Below are 19,072 nucleotides of genomic sequence, written 5' to 3'. Positions count from 1 at the left end.
ACCCACAAGATAGGTATGGGGTCCACTACCACCCACAATATGGGTATGGGGTCCACTACCACCGACTTGATAGGTATGGGGTCCACTACCACCGACTTGATAGGTATGGGGTCTACTACCACCCACAGGATGGGTATGGGGTCCATTACCGCCCACAAGATGGGTATGGTGTCCATTACCGCCCACAAGATGGGTATGGTGTCCATTACCGCCCACAAGATGGGTATGGTGTCCATTACCACCCACAAGATGGGTATGGTGTCCATTACCGCCCACAAGATGGGTATGGTGTCCATTACCGCCCACAAGATGGGCATGGGGTCCACTACCGCCCACAAGATGGGTATGGGGTCCACTAACGCCCACAAGATGGGTATGGGGTCCACTACCACCAACAAGATGGGGTATGGGATCCGTTACCACAAAGTTATCAATTTATGAAACAGATTGACAAATTTTAAGTTCCAAGTTTATACATATTGTAAAATTGAGTTTATGTAGTAACATAAATTGGTAAATCATAAATATTGTAAGTTAAGAATCTGATGCATGTGTGTGTTTGGGGGGGGGGCGATACCCTTGGTAAGCGAGAGTGGTAGGTAACCTTAGACGTTCTGCGGTCAACGTGCAACGTGGGGTCGGTGGTGGGGGGGGGGGGTGTTCAAACCCACCCTCCAACATCTGGGCAAGGTACCAGCAGCCTCCACAACACTCCCCCAGCCTCCAGCTGGTGCTTGTAGATGCCTCATCTAACCTCACCTATGTCACACATTAACCTACAGTTCCTGTGATATTTAAACTCCTCATCACAGTGGCGTCTCACCAATATAAACTGTATTGGATTTTGTCCCGAAATAGCAATATGCTGACTGGACGTTTATGTATGTATGTATGTATGTATGTATGTATGTATGTATGTATGTATGTATGTATGTATGTATGTATGTATGTATGTATGTATGTATGTATGCATGCATGCATGTATGCATGTATGTATGTAAGTATGTATGTGTGTGTATGTATGTATGTATGTATGTATGTATGTATGTATGTATGTATGTATGTATGTATGTATGTATGTATGTATGTATGTATGTATGTATGTATGTGTGTATACATGCATGAATGTATGCATGTATATATGTAAGTATGTATGTGTGTATGTATGTATGTATGTATGTATGTATGTATGTATGTATGTATGTATGTATGTATGTATGTATGTATGTATGTATGTATGTATTTATGTATACATGCATGAATGTATGTATGTATGTACCCACCTAATTGTGCTTGCGTGGGGTGATCTCTGGCTCTTTGGTCCCGCCTCTCAACTGTCAATCAACTGGTCTACAGGTTCCTGAGCCTATTGGGCTCTATCATATCTACACTATAAACTGTGTATGGAGTCAGCCTCTACCACATGACTTCCTAATGCATTCCATTTGCCAACCACTCTGACACTAAAAAAGTTCTTTCTAATATCTCTATGCATGCATGTATGTAATCATGTATGTATGCATGTATGTATGTATGTATGTATGTATGTATGTATGTATGTATGTATGTATGTATGTATGTATGTATGTATGTATGTATGTATGTATGTATGTATGTTTGTATGTATGTATGTATGTATGTATGTATGTATGTATGTATGTATGTATGTATGTATGTATGTATGTATGTATGTATGTATGTATGTATGTATGTACAGTTGCCCTCAAGCTAGAGGGGGAGCAGGCAGGATGTATCCATCCTCCTGTTTGACATAGGCCTAGGCCTAAGGTCTAGTCTTCAGTGCGCCAAATAGGTTAGCTACAGCGGCACTAAGTGTGCACCGTCCCTCCTACCAACTGTGGTAGGCCCTGGATGTGTGGATTGGCCAGAAATTAAGGCAGGAATTGTTAATGTGGCAATATCGAGGCCTGCTGAGGGGAGAGTCGTGAAGTAGGTGGGCTGCCCTGCGGTACCTGAAGCCTGGGGCACCACGCGCGTGAAAAATAGCCTTTGTGCCCTCCCTACTCAAGGTCGTGGTTTGTGTGCGCGACTAGTGTGTTTACACGAGAGACTGCCAGGACACCCCATATAGTGCCCCTACACTGCGTGTGAGTGTAAACCTTGTGCCTTGTAGGTGTCTATATGTACATGTGTGTGAAGGGCAGAGTGCAGTGTTGAAGACATACCACCCAACAACACATGAAGTGAGCCGCAGCAAATAGATGGTTGTTGACACAAGGAGTAAGACTTCGAGACAACAAGTGACCATGGCTGGTGTACCCGGGAACCATAACGGCCCCCCCGGCGGGGGCCCCCGTCCCTGCCGGGGGCCCCCGTCCCTGCCGGGGGCCCCTGGGTGCTGATTCCCACCTGGGGCCCTCCGGTGAGGATCCCGACCCGGGGCCCTCCAACAGTACTGGTACAGGTGACTCTACAACAGACGATGAAGGTTACTGCCTAGTCCAAGGCAGAAGTGGCAAGAAACGGGACAGGTTACAGCGACAGGGTGAGCAGCAACAGCAACCTCAACAACAACAACAACAACAACGACGACAAGACGAAGACAGTGAGTGGCACACCCTAATCTTTCCTGCAATGGGATTGACAGCAGCAGAGAAGTACAGATGGATTATTGAGGCCGCCCGCGCCCACAGAGCAGAGTATCGTATAGAGACCAGGTGTGTAGGTGGCAATGTTAGTGCACGGGTGCAGGGTCACCGTGCCCTGAAGTACTTCACAGAGACCAGTCTCGAGCATCAAGGTAAGAATTGTTGGAAGCAAACCCACAGACAAGACAAACTAAAATTATAATTAAGAACTATAGTATTCATGTTGACGTGGAATTTCTCAAGGACTATGAACAGATTGTTTGGGTCGAGCGCAACACTGGACCAGGGGGACTGGCCAAAAATCAAGCAATTGCTATGTGGAAGGAAGACCTGCCCCAAGTCATTCAAATACCAGGCATGAGGGAGTGCAAAGTGGAGAGGTATATTGGCAGCCCGTCCTTGTGTGGCAACTGTCAACGGTGGGATCACAGAACGTGGCAATGTGATCGCCCAATTAGGTGTGGGTGTTGCAGTGGCTCTCACGACACCAAGCAGTGCCTAGCTAAGCTTGCATCGGGTGGGGGTGGCGGGGTGACACCTAAATGTGCCAACTGCAAGCAACCCCACCATGCTTGGAACAGGTATTGCAGCGCGAGGCCTGCATGGCGGGGCTCGAAACCACCGAATCAAACCACAGGTGGACCAGTGAACAGGGGCGGGAATGGCACCGTTAACAGTACCACAGCAGGCCAGGGTTCAGTTCAGGGACCAGCCCAGGGTCCAGCTCACAGTAGACCGACACTGATCACTCAGTGAACAGGGAAACCCAGGGTGGGGTGGTGGGGGGAATCAGGCGTGGGGCGGGGGCAGTGTAGCCAGCCACCACCGCTCCCCCATCCCTGAGGCCTTTCCACCTCTCTCCCCTCCAGGAAACCCACCCACCCATACCTCAATCTCTACCCACGGTGTCACACCACTACCACCACCTACCCTCCCAATCCATACCAATGAATCAGACCCCTCCACTGTCTCCCATCTGCCTCCCCCTCCAGGCACTCCTTACCCCCAGGAGGTCGTCACTCAGGTTTGTGTTGCAGCAATATTAGACTGCATGATAAGATCTCATCCAGTCGTCCACCAAATATTGCAAAAGCAGACGGAACTTGAGAAAGCCCTCTGCCAGATTAAGACGACTCAGGAACACATCCTTCAAATCCTGCAACGGCAGAGTCCATCAAGTGGAGGTCCTGCAAGCCAGAGCCTGGTGCAAGATGATGCAACACATACTGCCGAGGTACGTCAGCAGACACAACCAGGACACCAGCACACCAGTCCACACAGTAACACCAGTGCACACAGTGACACCAGTGTACACAGTAACACCAGTGCACACAGTAACACCAGTGCACACAGTGACACCAGTGTTCACATTAACACCAGTGCACACAGTAACACCAGTGCACAAAGTAACACCAGTGCACACAGTAACACCAGTGCACACAGTAACACCAGTGCACACAGTAACACCAGTGCACACAGTAACACCAGTGCACAAAGTAACACCAGTGCACACAGTAACACCAGTGCACACAGTAACACCAGTGCACACAGTAACACCAGTGCACACAGTAACACCAGTGCACACAGTAACACCAGTGCACACAGTAACACCAGTGCACAAAGTAACACCAGTGCACACAGTAACACCAGTGCACACAGTGACACCAGTGCACACAGTAACACCAGTGCACACAGTAACACCAGTGCACACAGTGACACCAGTGCACACAGTAACACCAGTGCACACAGTAACACCAGTGCACAAAGTAACACCAGTGCACACAGTAACACCAGTGCACAAAGTAACACCAGTGCACACAGTAACACCAGTGCACACAGTAACACCAGTGCACACAGTAACACCAGTGCACACAGTAACACCAGTGCACACAGTAACACCAGTGCACACAGTAACACCAGTGCACAAAGTAACACCAGTGCACACAGTAACACCAGTGCACACAGTGACACCAGTGCACACAGTAACACCAGTGCACACAGTAACACCAGTGCACACAGTGACACCAGTGCACACAGTAACACCAGTGCACACAGTAACACCAGTGCACAAAGTAACACCAGTGCACACAGTAACACCAGTGCACACAGTAACACCAGTGCACACAGTAACACCAGTGCACACAGTAACACCAGTGCACAAAGTAACACCAGTGCACACAGTAACACCAGTGCACACAGTGACGCCAGTGCACACAGTAACACCAGTGCATACAGTAACACCAGTGCACACAGTAACACCAGTGCACAAAGTAACACCAGTGCACACAGTAAAACCAGTGCACACAGTGACACCAGTGCACACAGTGACACCAGTGCACACAGTAACACCAGTGCACACAGTAACACCAGTGAACAAAGTAACACCAGTGCACACAGTAACACCAGTGCACACAGTGACGCCAGTGCACACAGTAACACCAGTGCACACAGTAACACCAGTGCACACAGTAACACCAGTGCACAAAGTAACACCAGTGCACACAGTGACACCAGTGCACACAGTAACACCAGTGCACACAGTAACACCAGTGCACACAGTAACACCAGTGCACACAGTAACACCAGTACACACAGTAACACCAGTGCACAAAGTAACACCAGTGCACACAGTAACACCAGTGCACACAGTGACACCAGTGCACACAGTAACGCCAGTGCACACAGTACCACCAGTGCACACAGTAACACCAGTACACACAGTAACACCAGTGCACACAGTAACACCAGTGCACAAAGTGACACCAGTGCACACAGTAACGCCAGTGCACACAGTAACACCAGTGCACACAGTAACACCAGTACACACAGTAACACCAGTGCACACAGTAACACCAGTGCACAAAGTAACACCAGTGCACACAGTGACACCAGTGCACACAGTAACACCAGTGCACACAGTAACACCAGTACACACAGTAACACCAGTGCACACAGTAACACCAGTGCACACAGTAACACCAGTGCACACAGTAACACCAGTGCACACAGTGACACCAGTGCACACAGTAACCCCAGTACACACAGTAACATCAGTGCACACAGTAACATCAGTGCACACAGTAACGCCAGTGCACACAGTAACACCAGTGCACACAGTAACACCAGTACACACAGTAACACCAGTGCACAAAGTAACACCAGTGCACACAGTAACACCAGTGCACACAGTGACACCAGTGCACACAGTAACGCCAGTGCACACAGTAACACCAGTACACACAGTAACATCAGTGCACACAGTAACACCAGTGCACACAGTAACGCCAGTGCACACAGTAACACCAGTGTACACAGTAACACCAGTGCACACAGTGACACCAGTGCACACAGTAACGCCAGTGCACACAGTAACACCAGTGCACACAGTAACACCAGTACACACAGTAACACCAGTGCACACAGTAACACCAGTGCACAAAGTAACACCAGTGCACACAGTGACACCAGTGCACACAGTAACACCTGTGCACACAGTAACACCAGTACACACAGTAACACCAGTGCACACAGTAACACCAGTGCACACAGTAACACCAGTGCACACAGTAACACCAGTGCACACAGTGACACCAGTGCACACAGTAACCCCAGTACACACAGTAACATCAGTGCACACAGTAACATCAGTGCACACAGTAACGCCAGTGCACACAGTAACACCAGTGCACACAGTAACACCAGTACACACAGTAACACCAGTGCACAAAGTAACACCAGTGCACACAGTAACACCAGTGCACACAGTGACACCAGTGCACACAGTAACGCCAGTGCACACAGTAACACCAGTACACACAGTAACATCAGTGCACACAGTAACACCAGTGCACACAGTAACGCCAGTGCACACAGTAACACCAGTGTACACAGTAACACCAGTGCACACAGTGACACCAGTGCACACAGTAACGCCAGTGCACACAGTAACACCAGTGCACACAGTGACACCAGTGCACACAGTGACACCAGTGCACACAGTGACACCAGTGCACACAGTAACACCAGTGCACACAGTAACGCCAGTACACACAGTAACACCAGTGCACACAGTAACACCAGTGCACACAGTAACACCAGTGCACACAGTAACGCCAGTGCACACAGTAACACCAGTGCACACAGTGACACCAGTGCACACAGTAACGCCAGTACACACAGTGACACCAGTGCACACAGTAACACCAGTGCACACAGTGACACCAGTACACACAGTAACACCAGTGCACACAGTAACGCCAGTGCACACAGTAACACCAGTGCACACAGTGACACCAGTGCACACAGTAACACCAGTGTACACAGTGACACCAGTGCACACAGTAACGCCAGTGCACACAGTAACACCAGTGCACACAGTGACACCAGTGCACACAGTAACGCCAGTACACACAGTGACACCAGTGCACACAGTAACACCAGTGCACACAGTGACACCAGTACACACAGTAACACCAGTGCACACAGTAACGCCAGTGCACACAGTAACACCAGTGCACACAGTGACACCAGTGCACACAGTAACACCAGTGTACACAGTGACACCAGTGTACACAGTAACGCCAGTACACACAGTAACACCAGTACACACAGTGACACCAGTGCACACAGTAACACCAGTGCACACAGTGACACCAGTGTACACAGTAACACCAGTGCACACAGTAACGCCAGTGCACACAGTAACGCCAGTACACACAGTGACACCAGTGCACACAGTAACACCAGTGCACACAGTGACACCAGTACACACAGTAACACCAGTGCACACAGTAACGCCAGTGCACACAGTAACACCAGTGCACACAGTAACACCAGTGCACACAGTAACGCCAGTACACACAGTGACACCAGTGCACACAGTAACGCCAGTGCACACAGTGACACCAGTACACACAGTAACATCAGTGCACACAGTAACGCCAGTGCACACAGTAACACCAGTGCACATAGTGACACCAGTGCACACAGTAACATCAGTGCACACAATAACGCCAGTGCACACAGTGACACCAGTGCACACAGTAACGCCAGTGCACACAGTGACACCAGTGCACACAGTAACGCCAGTACACACAATAACACCAGTGTACACAGTGACACCAGTGCACACAGTAACACCAGTGCACACAGTAACACCAGTGCACACAGTAACGCCAGTGCACACAGTGACACCAGTGCACACAGTGACACCAGTGCACACAGTAACACCAGTGCACACAGTAACACCAGTGCACACAGTGACACCAGTGCACACAGTAACGCCAGTACACACAGTAACACCACACACCATGGAATACACGATGACACATGTGAACATAAAAATTACACACGTGCAGCTGATGACAAACAACCTCAAAATGAATAATCACAATGAACAACATCTCACTATACTGCAATGGAACTGTAATGGAGTTCGCAATAGAATTAATGACATCATACAGTACGTCCGTGAACACCAAACTGATGTCATAGTGCTACAGGAGACGATGGTAGGTGATGACTTCAACCCAAGGTTCAGCGGTTATCGCAAGTTCTCCCTGCCCTCTGGGGAAAGAAAACGGGGTCTCATCACTTTTGTAAATAACAACATTCCCGCACAGATTATTGATGACCTGCACATGGGGGATGAGTTTGAATCACTGGGAGTAACGCTTTACTTAAACAATAATGCTCTACATATAATCAACCTATATGTGCCACAGAGTAAACTTGACCTTGACACACTGCCTGAGTTTGTTAATGAAGAACCTACCCTGCTGGTCGGTGACCTGAATGCAAGACACCCACACTTTGGTGCCAACTGTCATCAGCCCAATGGCAATGGACGGAAACTGTCACTCTTTGTCAGGGGAAGTGAAAACCTTAGGGTCCTGGGTGATGAACAGCCAACTCACCTCAGAGGAGGAAGATTAGACTATGCTCTCCTGCTGAATGCACAGGACACAGATGCCAGTACACACATTGTGCACAGTTTATGTAGTGACTACTGGGCACTAATTACCACCGTCGACATGAGCAAGAGAAGGAAAGAGACGAATAAAAGAAAAAGGTTATCACTCGGACCAGATATGAGGCCGCACTTCATAAACAGGATGAGTGACTGGTTCACGGAATACCAAATCCCAGAAGACATTGACACATTTGTTGATGACCTTAACCACCACATTGAGAGCTGTCTAAGAGTACTGCGCCGTACGCCTGGGCGAAGTAACCCTCAGAGGAAGAAAATAAAATGGTATGAGAATGATTACATAAAGATGCTTAATGCAAATGTGCGAGACATGAGTAGAGAGTACCGGAGACATCCCACTGAAAGTAACCAAGAGTTGTTTAAAACTGTGTGTCAAGTAGCCAGGGAAGAGAAGATTAAAGAGCGGGAAAGACAATGGCATGAGTTCACTAGCTCTATTGGACGGGAAACATCTGCAAGACAAGTGTGGGCAAAATTTCAGATAGCTAAGGGGGGCAGAGCCCGGCCTGCGGCTCACAAAGACCCCCAGGGTAAGGCTGAGGTACTAATTTACAAGTGGAGTGATGCAGCACCCTCCTCCTCCCTCCCTGCAGAAATCAGCAGGGAACAGCTCCTGCGACATGATGACAGAAGAATTAGGATAACAAGAACACTGTCTAGTGATGACGAATATGGGGAACCAATCACAGCCCAAGAAGTAAGGGGCGCTATGAAAAAGGGTAAAAGTACAGCACCTGGTGAAGATGGCGTCACCTACGACATACTCAATGCACTGTGTGAAGTGTCTGGGAATCCACTACTCCACCTGTTTAACAAGTCATTCCTAAGTGGAGTGTTGCCCACACAATGGAAACACGCACTAATTATTTCCATACCGAAGCGTAATGACCATGGTAATTACAGACCTATCAATCTCGTGTCATGCACTTGTAAGATGCTTGAAAGGATCATCCTAAACCGACTGTTGCACAAAATAGGCAGGTTAGGGGAGGGGGTCAATGTATTTGTTAAAGGACGGAGCACAGCAAATTGTATAGTTAATTACTTGGCTAATGACACGGCTAGGTACTCTGTATTTGTTGACTTGAAAGGAGCCTTCGACAAAGCACAGGGGATTGCGATTCTGGACGAGCTTGCATGCATGGGTGTTAAGGGGAGACTCATGAAATGGGTTCAAGACTACCTCACAGGAAGGAAAGCCAAGGTTTGCTTCAATGGAGCAGTCTCCAGAACAATGAATATGGAACTCGGGACCCCCCAAGGCGGAGTCTTAAGCCCTACCCTATTCAATGTACTTATGAACGCCATTGCAAATATTGATTTTCCGGAAGGAACACAACAAGTGGGATATGCAGATGATGTCCTAATACAAGCTCCCACCTTGGGAAAAATTTAACAGTCCATTGAACGCCTTGGAAGGAAATGTATTGAGCTCGGTTTCACTCTCTCCACAAACAAGACGAAGGCATACTCCCATCACAAGCGGAGAGCAAATGAAGAACTGCAAATTAATGGTGTAACACTTGAATGGGTTGACCACTATCGGTACCTTGGCGTCACTGTCGGCTCTAACAAGGGAAAGAAAGAGGAGCTCAATCAACTCATAGTAATATGCAAAAGTCGACTCAGGGCACTGAAAGCTATGACCTGGAATGGACATAGAGCCTCTATTGCCGTGCTTAAAATGATGTACACAGCCTATGTACGCTCCGTCATAGACTATGCCGCACCAGCTCTGTGCACCTACTCCCAAAGCGATATGAAAAGGCTTGAAAGCATTCAAAATGAAGCCATGACAATCATTCTTGGAGTTCCAAGAACTGCCAAAACGTCTAATCTACGAGATAAGTTGTCCCTTCCCAGTGTTAAAAGCAGAATTCAGGAGCTGAATGCTAAGCTTGCAATTAGGGTAGCTAGAGATCCCCATTACAATGATATTGCTAAGAAAAAACTGAGCTCTGTGCTACTTTCAGGGGGAGAAGCAAAAAATGGCATCACAGAGCAGTCTGCTACCTTGAAGAGCTTCATCTGCCTGAGCAAGCTCGTGAGCTCCTGCCTGTAGAGAGGTTACCTCCCTGGGAGGACGACTCATGCAAGATCATCATCAATGAAATGGCAATGAAAAAATTCAACATGATACCACAAGAAATGAGGCACAAGTATCTCGAGGAAATTTATAAAGAAGCCGGAGATGAACTAGATCAAATCTACACTGACGGGTCATCTATTCCTGTCAATGGCAGGGCTGGTGCAGCATACACGGTAATCAAGGATAATACTCTTCAACGCAGAAATGAAGAAAAAGCACGTATTGAGAACTATGCCTCTTCAACGCAAGCAGAGCTAACTGCCATTGTTATGGCGTTAAGGTTTTGAACGGAACACTAATGGTGCAGTGATTTGCACCGATTCAAAAGCAGCACTGCAAAGCCTAAGTAAAAATCAGGCAGAAAATCTTGCAATAGTCGCTGAAATTAAGAGAGCTGTGAGAGTACTTACCAATCAGGGAAGAGTCATCAAGTTTCTGTGGATCCCCTCCCATGTTGGAATATGTGGGAATGAACGAGCAGATGTGCTGGCTGCTGAAGGTGCTGAAGGAGACCATATTGAATACTTCATACCCAAGACTCAACTACAAATTAGAGGTATTATCAGGCAACATCACCGTGACAAGGTAACTGAGGAAAGGAGGATAGAAGCACAAACCAGTGAATCTGTACGATGGTAGAACATGGTTGCAGCTGGCAATCCCAATCATTATGGCCGAAGAGGAGGACGACTAGGGAGAGAATCAGTAATAGCGAGAATCCGTCTTGGATACAAATATCCATGGAGATTTGGAATGGAAACAACAGTTGATCAGCGAAGTTGCAGAATCTGTGGTGAGAGTGATGGACACCGCCTTGACCACTATCTACGTGAATGTGAACACCTGAGAGACATTAGGAATATGTGTAGAATAATAAACCCCACATTGTTTGAGTTAGGAAAAACACTATTTGTCAAATATTGATACTGTTTTCCCCATTTTGCACCCGCAAGATATCGTAAGCTTTTAAGGGTTGATAAATGTTAATCTTCTTGTTTGAGGAGCTGTTCACTTGAGACAGTTAAGCAAGTCCCAGCTGTGTCTGGGTACAAGTGACAGGATGAACAACCCAGCGGGTTTTCTTCCTATTGGGGAGTGTTGTACTTTCTGCTATGGCGGTATGTCCACTCACAAGATGAGTGGCGCTGCCCAATAACCTCGCCCCTCTGGGCAAAATTTAATATGTATGTATGTATGCATGTATGAATGCATGTATGTACGTATGTATGTATGTATGCATGTATGTATGTATGTATGTTTTTTTTTTACTATTATTTTCTACCACAGACGTGGCCACACATTTACAATGCTAACCAGCATATATACATTTTCTTCTGTCCTCCATGGACAGGGTTAGAGAAGTGTTAAACATATAGTTCAAGGGTTTATTGAACACTCAACCACAGAAGGTGATTCGGTGCTTTTAAAATGCTAAGCTAACCTACATACGTAAATACATAGATACACGGATTTACGTATGCCCAACATAAAGTGTTTGATGTGTCTTTTACATAGTGTCATTAATGTACATTCACAAAGGTGAAATTTAATTCTGATCAGCTTCCATATATACTTTATACCCATACATATACATACACACACACATATACATACATATATAAACACACACATGCATTCACATACATTTGTCTCATTTACTCTGACAGGGTGAGAGAGCTGATAAAGAAACTAGTGTGCCATTAAGCACCTAATCACTGAAGGTGCTTTTACAAGCTCAGATTATATAGTTACATCATATATATACATTGTATGATTGATATAATACATGGTCAATCTTGGATACAAGTCCAATATATCATCAAGTGTTCCAGTTCTCATATAGTAATTACAGAGTTCAGCATACCTTAGCCCAGGAGGGCGAAAGTCAGTCAGTATGGGACATTCTACAATATAATGTTCAAGAGAGTGCATGTTTTCTCTTTCACAAAGTTGACACATTGTGTACTCGACATTTGGGTTATGAGAAAGCTGCCAGATACGTCTATATCCCAGGCGTATTCTGGCCACTATAACATCACATTGCCGGGTTCTTGTTCTATTAGTCCCATATGTGAATGTCTCCTCACGATATCTATCATAATATTTAATGCTACAACTTTCAGGTCTTTGAGAATTTGTTAGGTCGGTGAGAATTTCATTAGATATTTGTTTAAGTATTCTCTTTGTCACTGCTAATGAAACACCCATATCAATTTGTACCACTGGTTTTAACCACTGGAGAAGACTGTGCAGGATATGATGGATTTTGTCACAATGAAGTGCCAGGAAGCTGCAGACAATTTTACCAAAGTCCAAAAGGAGATAAACGAAAAATATCAGAAGAATCCATGGTTCAACCAGGAATGTAAGGTAGCGAAGCAATTGAGTAAAAGAACATGGAGAAACTACAGGAATAACAGAACACCAGAGAGCAGGGAGAGATACCAGAGGGCCAGAAATGAGGACATCAGAGTGAGGAGAGAAGCAGAGAGATAGTATGAAAATGATAATGCGAGTAAAGATAAGACCCAACCAAAACTGCTCCACAGCCACATCACGAGGAAAACAGCAGTAGAAGGAACAGGTGATGAAACTGAGAAAAGGGGAGAACAGATACACAGAGAATGATATGGAGGTGTGTAAAGAGCTCAACAAGAGATTTCAGGAGGTCTTCGCAGAAGAACAAGAAGCCCCTGCACTTAATGAGGCAAACCAAGCAACCTTGGAGGCTTTTGACCTCACCAGTGATGAGGTCAAAAGGAATCTGTTGGAGCTGAATTTAACAGAGGCTATTGGATCTTACAGAATCTCACCTTGGATACTAAAAGAAGGTGCAGAGACACTATGTGTGCCACTTTCAATGGTGTATAACAGGTCACGGGAAACAGGAGACTTACCAGAAAGTTGGAAGACAGCTAACGTAGTCCCAATATATAAGATGGGTGACAGACAAGAGACACTGAACTATAGGCCAGTTTCCCTAATTAGTATACCGTGCAAAGTGATGGAGAAGATCGCGAGGAAAAGGCTCGTAGAGCATCTAGAGGGAAATAGTTTTGTGACACACCACCAACAGGGTTTCAGAGATGGTACATCGTGCCTCACAGGTTTAATTGAATTCTATGCCCAAACAACAAAAAATTAGGCAAGAAAGAGAAGGGTGGGCAGACTGCATTTTCTTGGACTGTCAGAAAGCCTTTGACACAGTACCCCATAAAAGGCTGATACAAAAGTTGGAGCAACAGGCAGGAGTAAAAGGTAAGGTGCTCCAGTGGATAAGGGAGTATCTAAGCAACAGGAAACAGCGAATAACTGTGACGGGGGGAAGACCTCAAAGTGGCGAGATGTCACCAGTGGAGTCTCACAGGGCTCTGTACTTGGACCCAGCCTGTTTCTAATATATGTAACTCGTTATAGACTCGTTACTCTCATAGTTTGCTGATGATGCAAAAATTATGAGAAGAAACAAGACTGATGCAGATAGACATAGACTACACGATGACCTGGACAAACTGGAGGAATGGTCTAGAAAATGTCTACTAAAGTTCAACTCAGGAAAGTGTAAAGCAATGAAATTAGGCGAAGGAAGCGGAAGGCTGAACACAAGGTGCCATCTGGGAGGGGAAATCCTGCATGAGTCAAATAAAGAGAAAGATCTGGGGGAGGGGTTGATATCACACCGAACCTGTCCCCAGAGGCCCACATCAAAAAGATATCATCAGCGGCATATGCTAGGTTGGCCAATATAAGAACTGCCTTTAGAAACTTGTGTAAGGAATCGTTCAGGACCCTGTATACCACTTATGTTAGACGAATCCTGAAATATGCAGCTCCAGCCTGCTGTCTATATCTAGTTAAACACAAGACAAAGTTAGAGAAGATTTAGAGGTATGCCACCAGACTTGTCCTGGAACTGAGAGGTATGAGCTACGAGGAAAGGCTGAAGGAGCTGAACCTCACGTCCTTGGAAAACAGAAGAATAAAGGGAGACATGATAACCACCTACAAAATTCTCAGGGGAATTTACAGGGTGGACAAAAACAAACTCTTTAACACGGCTGGAACACGAAGAAGGGGACACAGGTGGAAACTTAGTACCCAAATGAGCCACAGAGACATTAGAAAGAATTTTTACAGTGTCAGAGTAGTTAACAAGTGGAATAAATTAAGCAGTGATGTGGTGGAGGCTGACTCCATACAAAGTTTAAAATGTAGATATGATAGAGCCCAGTACGCTCAGGAATCTGTACACTAGTTGATTGACAGTTGAGAGGCAGGATCAAAGAGACAAAGCTCATCCCCCGCAAGCACAAATAGGTGAGTACAAATATGTGGCACAACACACACTTAGGTAGCAACCCGTAACAGCTGTCTAACTCTGTTACGAACCCAAGTTCATCGTCAGAGCACGGAGCAGCGACATCAACTCCATCTGTGAGTCCGCTCCCAAAACCCTCACTAATTGGACGAGGCCATCTAGTAGTGACAAGACTATACCAGCCAGAAATGCTAGATTCTTGTCCTATTAGCTCGAGAGGTAGCCGGTGATGACCTCTGGTGAGGTGACGCTTAGACAATCAGCGCCATCTATGGAACGAAAAGGTGTTCATTTGTGTCTAACCCAGTAAGTGATGTTTCCCAGTGGTCCCCATGTAGTGTCCCAGTGTACTGATGACGTGTCTGTATTTACAGAGTCAACGTAGGGCTGCTGTGATGCAAGAAGAGTCAGTCTACCCAAGGCAGCCAAGGTCTCTACACCATTCTGCTTTACAGAAGCAGTGAGCCGCCGCTGGACGAGAACTGTAGTGTTCAACTGTCTGCCTGAGGAGTGGCAGTGATGGGATTCGCCGTACCTGGGGCTGGCTGGTGGAAAAGACAACCGACTGTGGTGCCAAAAGAGGAGAGTAACCAGCGAGTTACACGAAGCTCCTGCCTAGGGCTCGCAACCCTAGTATTCACTCGTGAAGTGGCCTAACAGCGTGAGGCTGATTGGTACCTGCCAGCAACAGGCTGGACTGTGGTTGTGGGCCTTCACGACGAGACACCTAGTGGAATTGTGATTTGACTGGCCAGTGGCCAGGGTAGACTCATCGCTGTTTCCTGGTACCTGCTGAGGGTAGTGCCACGGATAAGGAAACCCAGTACAAGACTGCACGGAGTGAGCTTCGCCGAGTGTTCAGTGTCTTCAGAAAGAGACGATGATGTACATAGTGTAGTAATATTTTCCGTTTAAGACTTTTATATATATATGGTGATGGGAAGATTAATTATATATGGTTAAAGTGACGAACTTGTGTATTTAATGTACCTCCCCTTTTTATTTTAATTGCATTACTGAGCTCACCTCTTGAAAGCCTCTACTAACTTGGAGCAGAATATATGAACTTTCGTACCACCTGAAAAGAACCTGGTTGCGTCCCATTGTGGCCGTAACAAACTCCCAGGTACCTATTTACGGCTAGGTAGACTAGGTAAGACTAGACTAGGTAGACTAGATACCTAGGTAACAGGAGCATCTGGGTGAAAAAACTGTCCATTTTGTTTCCCGCCGGCACTGGGAATCAAACCCAGGACCACAGGATTACGTATCCAGCGTGATGTCCTCTCGGGCACCGGCGCCCCGTTGGGTGTGTGTGTACTCACCTAGATGTGCTTTCGGTGGTTGAGCTCTGGCTCTTTGGTCCCGCCTCTCCACCATCAATCAACAGGTGTACAGGTTCCTGAGCCTATTGGGCTCTATCATATCTACACTTGAAACTGTGTATGGAGTCAGCCTCCACCACATCACTTCCTAATGCATTCCATTTGTCACCCACTCTGACACTAAAAAAGTTCTTTCTAATATCTCTGTGGCTAATTTACACACTCAGTTTCCACCTGTGTCCCCTAGTGGGTGTGCCCCTTTTGTTAAATATCCTGTCTTTATCAACCCTGTCGATTCCCTTGAGAATCTTGAATGTGGTGATCATGTTCCCTCCTAACTCTTCTGTCTTCCAACGAAGTGAGGTTTATTTCCCGTAGTCTCTCCTCGTAGCTCATACCTCTCAGCTCGGGTACTAGTCTGGTGGCAAACCTTTGAGCCTTTTTCAGTTTAGTCTTGTGCTTGACTATCCTAGAAACACAAACCGAAACTGTCTCTATTTTCCGCTTGTTACAACTTGTAATAAAGTTGTTACATCTTGGCTTAACGTGTTTATGACGTATTAGACGGTTGTTACAACTTGCTATATTGGTTGTTATAACTGGTTAGGTGTTAAAACTTGTTCGAGCGTTATACTAACGTCGTAGTTTCGGTGTGTGTTTGGTGGGTAGATATGGACTCCATGCATACTCCAGGATTGGTCTGACATATGTGGTATATACTGTTCTGAAAGATTCCTAACACAAGTTTCTAAAGGCCTTTCTTATGTTAGCCAACCTGGCATATGCTGCTGATGTTATCCTCTTGATATGAGCTTCATCGGAAAGGTCTGGCATGATATCAACCCCCAGGTCATTCTCTCTCTCTGTCTCTTGAAGTATTTCATCTCCCAAATGATACCTTGTATCTGGTCTCCTGCTTCCAACCCCTATCTTCATTACATTACATTTGCTTGGGTTAAACTCTAACAACCATTTATTCGACCATTCCTGCAGCTTGTTCAGGTCTTCTTGAAGCCTCAAGCTGTCCTCCTGTCTTAATCCTTCTCATAATTTTGGCGTCGTCAGCAAACATTGAGAGGAATGAGTCTATACCCTCTGGGAGATCATTTACGTATATCAGAAACAGGATAGGTTCGAGTACAGAACTTTGTGGGACTCCACTGGTGACTTCACGCCATTCTGAGGTCTCACCCCTCACTGTAACTCTCTGCTTCCTATTGCTTAGGCACAGTACCCTTTTATGGGGTACTGTGTCAAAAGCTTTCCGACAGCCCAAAAAAAATGCAGTCCGCCCATCCTACTTTTTCTTGCTTAATCTTTGTCACCTGATCGTAGAATTCTATCAATCCTGTAAGGCAAGATTTACCCTCCCTGAACCCATGTTGATGGGGTTGTCACGAAGTCTCTTCTCTGCAGATGTGTTACTAGTTTTTTTCTCACAATCTTCTCCATGACCTTGCATGGTATACAAGTTAAGGACACTGGCCTGTAGTTCAGTGACTCTTGTCTGTCACCCTTTTTGTATATTGGTACTACATTAGCAGTCTTCCATATTTCTGGTAGGTCTCCCATTTCCAGTGACCTACTATACACTATGGAGAATGGCAAGCAAAGTGCTTCTGCACACTCCTTCAATACCCATGGTGAGATTCCGTTCGGCCCAACAGCTTTTCTCACGTCCTGCTCCAATAGGCGCTTCTTGACCTCATATCTTGTAGCTTCGAACCTTTCCAAAGTCACCTGGTTTGCTGCCACCTCTCCTAGCGCCGTGACTTCTCCCTGTTCTATTGTAAAGACCTCCTGGAACCTTTTGTTGAGTTCTTCACACACCTCTTTTTCATTCTCTGTGTACCTGTCCTCGCCCATCCTAAGTTTCATCGCCTGTTCCTTCACTGTTGTCTTTCTCCTGATGTGACTGTGTAGTAGCTTTGGTTCGGTCTTGGCTTTATTAGCTATATCATTTTCATACCTTTTCTCAGCTGCTCTTCTCACACTATCATACTCGTTCCTGGTTCTCTGGTATCTCTCTACTTTCTGGTTTTCTGTTATTACGGAAGTTCCTCTATGCCCTTTTGTTCAGCTCCTTTGTTTTCATACATTCCCTATTAAACCACGGATTCTTCTTTTGCATCTCTGTTTTTTTCCTGTCGGGCTAGGACAAACCTGCTTACAGCCTTCTGACAGTTTTGGGTGACATAGTTCACCATATTTTGTATGGACTTGGTTCTGAGTTCTGTGTCCCAATGTATATCCCTTAGGAATTTGTTCATCTCATAGTTTCCCTTTCGGTAAGCCAGCCCTTTGTTTCCCAGTTCTTTTTGGTGGGTGATAATTCCTAGCTCAACCAGGTACTCAAAGCTCAATACACTATGATCACTCATTCCCAAGGGGGCTTCGAACTTAACTTCCCTTGTATCCGACTCATTTAGGGTAAATATCAGATCAAGCAAGGCTGGTTCATCCCCTCTTCTCATTCCTGTCGGTCCCTTGACGTGTTGAATTAGAAAGTTTCTTGTTACCACATCCAGCAGCTTAGCTCTCCATGTGTCTGGTCCTCCATGTGGGTCTCTGTTCCCCCAATCTATCTTCCCATGGTTGAAGTCTTCCATGATTAGTAGTCTGGATCCGTTCCTGCTAGCCTCAGAAGCTGCTCTCTCTCTATTATACTGATGGTGGCCAAGTTGTTTTTATCATATTCCTGTCTGGGTCTTCTGTCGTTCGGGTGGGGGGGGGGGGGTT

The 19,072-nt window shown here is 46.2% G+C and overlaps 1 long non-coding RNA gene across 1 annotated transcript; it reads left to right on the top strand.

Annotated features, from left to right (window-relative positions):
• Nucleotides 1-3,361: 3,361 nt before the first annotated feature.
• On the top strand, nt 3,362-15,976 carry LOC138367909 (uncharacterized). The gene is made up of 2 exons (XR_011229469.1): nt 3,362-3,843; nt 15,383-15,976. It is a non-coding gene; the product is annotated as an uncharacterized lncRNA (long non-coding RNA).
• The last annotated feature ends 3,096 nt before the right edge of the window (nt 15,977-19,072 follow it).

Source organism: Procambarus clarkii, chromosome 23 (assembly GCF_040958095.1).
Source record: "Procambarus clarkii isolate CNS0578487 chromosome 23, FALCON_Pclarkii_2.0, whole genome shotgun sequence".
NCBI classification, from domain to species: Eukaryota; Metazoa; Arthropoda; class Malacostraca; order Decapoda; family Cambaridae; genus Procambarus; species Procambarus clarkii.
This window is presented reverse-complemented; position numbering and strand designations above follow the sequence as displayed.